Source organism: Fukomys damarensis, unplaced genomic scaffold (genome assembly GCF_012274545.1).
Source record: "Fukomys damarensis isolate Sample0158 unplaced genomic scaffold, DMR_v1.0_HiC HiC_scaffold_20, whole genome shotgun sequence".
Classification (NCBI taxonomy): domain Eukaryota; kingdom Metazoa; phylum Chordata; class Mammalia; order Rodentia; family Bathyergidae; genus Fukomys; species Fukomys damarensis.
Window position 1 is genome coordinate 17,360,765 of NW_022900932.1, and position 6,196 is coordinate 17,366,960.

At 43.4% G+C, this 6,196-nt stretch overlaps 1 long non-coding RNA gene across 2 annotated transcripts in view; it reads left to right on the forward strand.

Moving 5' to 3' along the window:
• Positions 1–1,158: 1,158 nt before the first annotated feature.
• Positions 1,159–6,196, forward strand: part of LOC104850349 — a 21,074-nt gene continuing 16,036 nt past the window's right edge. For both annotated transcript variants that reach the window (XR_004518249.1, XR_776941.1), the window contains exon 1: positions 1,159–1,197. This is a non-coding gene — a long non-coding RNA (uncharacterized LOC104850349). The remainder of the gene's footprint in view (positions 1,198–6,196) is intronic.

Sequence of the window (6,196 nt, forward strand, 5' to 3'; positions counted from 1 at the left end):
CTCTAACCAGAAGACCTGCAATTGGCTGAGTCCTGCTCCCTTGTCTTGCTAGGTGCATCATGCCGAGCACACAGTAAGCACTCAGCAAGGGCTCTTCGGTGATGTCTAGGACAGGTTCATCTGTCTACTTGGCTTCTGCTCCCATGTAGATATCTAAGAGCTGTGAGTTCCTTCCTCTGCAGATGGGGCCAGTGCTGGTATTGTAGCCAAATAAAGAACCACCTGCCTCAGCGAGCCTGGAAAATGTGGTCATGGTGTGTCATCACTCTGGAGAGCAAATCTGAGAGCAATACACTGGCATGGAAAGCCCTGCTGCATTTGTAATCTTTCTCATGGTGCAGAGAAGCATTCAGGGGACAGGGATACTCACGGGCAGGTTTCATATATGTTCTGGGAGTGGGGAGTGGAGTAACTGCAGTGTGGTGTTAAGTCACAGCACTTCTGGAGTTCTCAGGGGCTCCTGTGGTCTGGGCCAGCTTGGCTTTGCGGGGACTGGAGAACCACCAGTAGCTGATGAAGGGAATGACTTCAGGGGCAGTGACATTTCCCTGCCTGGCCATGAGTTCTCACTGAGCAAGCGGAGGAGGAAATGCTTGTCACATCAAGGCAGGCCATGACAGAAGCTAACTGGGAACTAGGGAAACCTGTTCTTACCTCCCACAACCAGCACCTCCCAGACACACACACAAAACCACACGTGCATCCTCTTTTTGTTTCAATGCTGGGGATGAGACCCAGGAGGTATTGCCATAGCCTTGCACTTCCTCTTAAGAAAGAAAGAAAAAAAGATATATGAAATAGCCAATTTTATATTATATGTATTTTACCACAATTTTAAGAAAAGTTACCAGAACAAGTTAAATATTCTATTCTCTATCCTTATTCCTATGTCTATGTAGTCCTATGATTTCCCTGCAAGGACCACAATACACATTATTGTGTTTGATCCCCTCAACTTAAATGTAATGAGTAGATATAATTATTTCTCTAAAATATACATTACTTTCTCTCTTATGTAGTCCTATGATTTCCCTGCAAGGACCACAATACACATTATTGTGTTTGATCCCCTCAACTTAAATAATTATTTCTCTAAAATATACATTACTTTCTCTCTTTTTTTTTTTTTCAGACAAGGTCTCATTCTGTAATTCAGGTGATCTTCCTGCCTCAGCCTCCCAAGTGCTGGGATTACAGGTATGCACCACCATGCCCAGCAAAAACATAATTACTTTTTTTTCTTTTTCTTATTGAAGCATAACATATATACAGGAAAGTACACTAATCATAAATGAATATGAGTATAAAATTTAAAAAACCAAACATTCCATGTAACACCTAAAGAAAGGAACAGAATACCCCAAAAGTCAAAAGTACCCTCAAAAGCCCCCTTTGACTGCTCCCAGTCACTGATCTCCCAGGGTTATTCCCTCTCTATACGTTAACAGCATAACTTGGCCTGTTTTTTTAATTTGACATGAATGGAATCGTAGGTATGTACTTTTTTGTCTGACTTCTTCCATTTAAGATTGTATTTACTTTTTTACATTCTTTGTTTTTTGGGGTTGTTTTGCTTTGTTTTGGTACCGGGGATTGAACTCCGGTCCTTGTGCTTGCAAGGCAGGCCACCGAACCACTGAGCTAAATCCCTGGCCCAACATTCTTTGTTTTTGTTTTGTTTGTTTGTTTTTGGTACTGGGGATCAAACTCAGGCCCTTGTGAGGTAGGTGACAGAACCACTGAGCCAAGCCCTTAAGATTGTGTTTGTTAAACAACTGTGTTGGGCTGAGAGTTTAGCTCAGTAGTTCTGCTGCCTGCCTCACAAGTGCAAGGTCTGGAGTTCAATCCCCAGTACCAAGAATAAATAAATAAAAGATTGCGTTTATAGTAGTCACCTATGTCATTTGTGTATGGATCATTTATTCCTGTTGCTCTATAGTACAGTGGTACCTCAGTTCATGGACACTTATCTGAGAGCAATTTGGTTCACAAACAAAAGTGTTTGGCAAAATTTTGTTTTTGTTTGTGAACTCTGTAGGAACCAACCTACAAGTTTATCCCTGATGCAGGCAGTGAGGACAAAAGACAAAAGACACAAAGGTAATTTGGAATGAGGGGGCCAAGGAGCCCTTTGCCTCTGGTGGACAAAGAGCCCCGAACATTTGGCTCACCTTAATTCTATTCATGTAGACACATGGGAGCAAACAATCAGATTAATAGAAACAATTAGTTTAATAGTCATCTTCCTCTTGCTATCTATAGCATATACCTAGGTAAACATATAAATCTCAGCTGTGCAGACTCTTCTCTGGAGCTTGCAGTGTGCTAGCATGCACATTGCCAACGGAGGCACAGCTGTTTTTCTCCTTTGTGCTCACAGATAAGGTCAGAAAGGCCTCGATCATCATGATCTGGTCTCCTACAAACTCTGCATCCAGTGATGAGCACAAGTGTGGCCATTTTTCCTGCATGAACACAAACATGGCCATCTTTTCCAGAATCATGGAACAAATTAAGTTTGTGTACTCCACTGTGTTCTGTTGTATGAATTCACCAGTTTATTTATCTGTGCTGTTATTGGTGGATATTTGAATTGTTTGTGTTTTTTTAGCTATTATAGATAATGCCATTATGAACATTTTATAAATGTCCTTTTGTATCTGTGCATGCATGTTTCTATAAATATAATTACTTATATTGTATGTATAAATTCAGCTTTAGCAGATATTTCTGGATGGTTTTCCAAAATGGTTGCACCAATTCACACTCCCACTAGTAATGTGTGAGAGTTCCACTTGCTCTTTATCCTTACCACCACTTAGTGTTTCTGTCTCTTTTCATTGAGCCTTTCTGTGGTTGTGTAGTGTATCTTGTTGTGCATTTAATCTGCATTTTCCTACTGATTGATGAATTTCTATATGTTATTAGCCATTTGATATTCTAGGGACTCTGGGGGGCTAGGAATTGAACTCAGGGCCTTTGCACTGATCTTTACACCCAGCCCTCTTACTTATTTTTTATTTTAAGGCAGAGTTGCCAGGCTGGAATGGACTTTGTGATCCTCTTTGCCTCAGACTCCCAGAGGGCTAAGATTATAGACATGTACTACTACCATGCTTATTCTAAGGATTTAAAAAATTTTTTTCCTGGTTATTAAAGAAACATATACTGCCTATAATACCAGCTCTTGGGAGGCTGAGGCAGGAGGATTTCTATGAGTTCAAGGCCAGCCTGGGCTACACAGTGGGTTCAAGGCCAGCCTGAACTACAAAGCCAAAAAACAAAAAAGAAAAAAAAACTCAAAAAATCAAAAAACAAATAAACAAACAATAAATAAAGTAATGCATAAGCTAGGCACAGTAGTGTGTACCTGCAATACCAGATACTTAGGAGGCTGAGGTAGGAGGATTGCTTGAGCCCAGGAGTCCAAGACCAGCTGGGACAATGTAAGACCTTGTCTATCTCCCCAGCCCCACCAAAAAGAAATCCTCCATCTCAAAATGAATGAATAAATAAATAAATAATACATACTAATTGATGAGAATCTGGCAAACAAAACAATCATATTATCTTTGTACTATGTCAAGTTAGCTAAACTGGAACCATGTTTTTCTCTGTAAACTTCTGGAATAGGGTCAGCCACAAGAAAATCTGTGCAAGATTGCAAGATTTTGGGGGCAGAGGAAAACTGGCACACTGATGCTCCAAGGGTGGTGGCTCAGTCACTCATAGTATCCCAGATCCTCCAGCTCACCTTGTCGCTGTGGGACAGCATTTGGTCCCTGGCTCCTTCAGCATTTTCAACACCTGAGCCAAGTATGACAAGGTCCCAGCAACTTTGTGGATCACCTGGGGCCTGGAAGGTCCTAGAGGCAGTGAGAGTCTGACACAGGTTCTAGTTCATCCAGTGGGTGCCCCCTGTTCTTTCTGGCTCCCATTCCTTCTTGCTCCACCACCCTTCATGGCCATGTGTTCTTCTAGACTTCAGGCCCAGCACTAGAGGCAGAAGCAACAGTTGCTCACAAACTAAGCAGTTCCAACCTCCGGAGTGAAGCTCTTACTCTATGCTAGTCATAGTTCTACTTCCCTGGCTAAACCCAGTCTGATAACAGACTTGAAGAAGACACCAGACTCATCTGTAATCTCACACCCGGCCAGGGCTATTGTACAACTTCCTGCCCAAGAAACTTTGACTGAAGAGCATGGGCCCCAGGTTAAGTGACTGCTCAAGGCTCAGGGAGCTGGTGGCGGGGCTGGACCCCAAGAAGCTGGTTTCATCCCTGCTGGAAGCTCTGTCCACTGGGCCCAGAACCCCTAGTAACTTTCTGTCCTCTGCCTTGCCTAAAAGACTTTCTTGCTTCATCCTGGGTTGTGTGAAGGCAACTTTTGACACTTTTTCCTGAGCTCAGTAGCTATCTGCTTTTACAACTTCCCTATTTTGTTCTAATCAAACTGCAGGAATTTCACCTTCCTGTTCTTCTTTTTTAAAAAACATCTTTTAAACTAGAGTCTTGCCATGTCATCTACATCTGGAGCACTAACTGGATAGTTAGGATCACTAGGGGGTCAGAGTGAGCCCACAGGCCCTGGTCTCCCTGTCAGTTAGAGATGAGATCTTAGATTTCAGCACTGTACCTCAAGGTTTCTCTTTTAAACCTGAAGTATTCTTGAGAGGAGTAACTGAGGAAATGTTTAATTCTTCAGAATGAATGATTGCCCGGATGCAGTCCTAAGGAATATGGTTTCCTAAAAGCACAGTGAACAGGGGCAGAGCATGGCCAGGGGAAGAAGGTAAAGACAACTTCACTGGTGCCAAGAGTGGTGGCACATGCCCCTAATCCCAGCACTCAGGAGGCTGAGGCAGGAGGATCGCCATGAATTCCACTCCAGCCTTGGCTACCTTGGGATATACACAGTGAGACTGTCTCTAAAAACCAACTAAACAAACAAACAAAAAACATGACAACTTTGCCTAGTTTGCCAAATTTGGCTGAGCTTCCTGAATGTTGAGATTTGTAATAGTAATGGTGAACAGGGCCTTTCTGCTCCAGTCTGAATCCCTGGCTGGGCTGTGCTCCTCACCTGGACAGTGAACATCCGAGGAGGGCGAATTGCTTCCCTGGAAAAAAACACAGCTAGTGGGGAGCAGGTGGGGTTGAGGTATAATTAAGGAACCAGTGATGATGAGCGACGCAGCGACACACACCCTCCCAGCATGTCAGTTCTGCCTGGCTGGTTTCTTGAAGAGGAACAAACCACAGATGCTGTGCTTAAGGTTTTTTGCTCTCTTTTCCTTTCTCTCCCGATGACTGTGGACACTGGTGGCCTCTTTCCTCATCTGCTCCCATCCCTGCTATCTCAGTGGAGGGGACGGTTGGCTACTGAGTGGGATCCTCAGGCTGGCAGGGAGGCCAGAGCTCCAAGCACAGGAGCACCCAGTGGTAACATTATCCTGCCAGAGCCAAACAAGGAACCAAGTGTTTAGAGTAACTTCAAGAAAGCCCCCGCCTGGGGTGGGGGAGTTTCCTCTGTCAGAGAAACAAGAAACCACAGTGAGATAATGGATAGCTATATTCAGGTCACAGATTATCAGCTGCCACTGCTGCTTCCTGTTCGGAATTCGATGAAACTTCTTTCTAGTCACTCGAGTCTTGTGGATTCTGTAAGCATGGCAGTATTTAGTGACGTGGGGCTTGGGTGCTCTGCACAAAGCTCTGGCATAACCCAGAAGTGGGAACTGGGTTTGTGTGTGAGTGTGGTGGTGGGGAGGGTTGTTTTTCCAATACTGAGGATTGAACCCAGGGCCTTCATGCCCTTTTTGTATTTTTTATTTTGAGACAAAGTCTTGGTACATTAACTAAGTTGCTCATACTGGGCTCAAGTTGCAATCCTCCTGCTTCAGCCTCCCAAAGCACTGAGATTGTAGGCATGCACCACCACACCCAACCAGGAACTGTTCTTTTGTGGTGAGGTTTCGGGGGCCAGTTCCTGGTAGAGGATGGCAGGGAAGGGACTAACAGCAAGAATAACTTTAAGTAAACGTTTAGTATTTTTCAGACTTTTTGGGCTAAGAGTTTTTTGTGCATTATCTCATTTGAGCCTCAAAAAATCACCCTATAAGAAAGGTTCTGTTATTTTCCCCATTTTATAGATGAGGACAAGAGCTTAAAATAGTAAAAAAAAAAAAAAAAAAAAA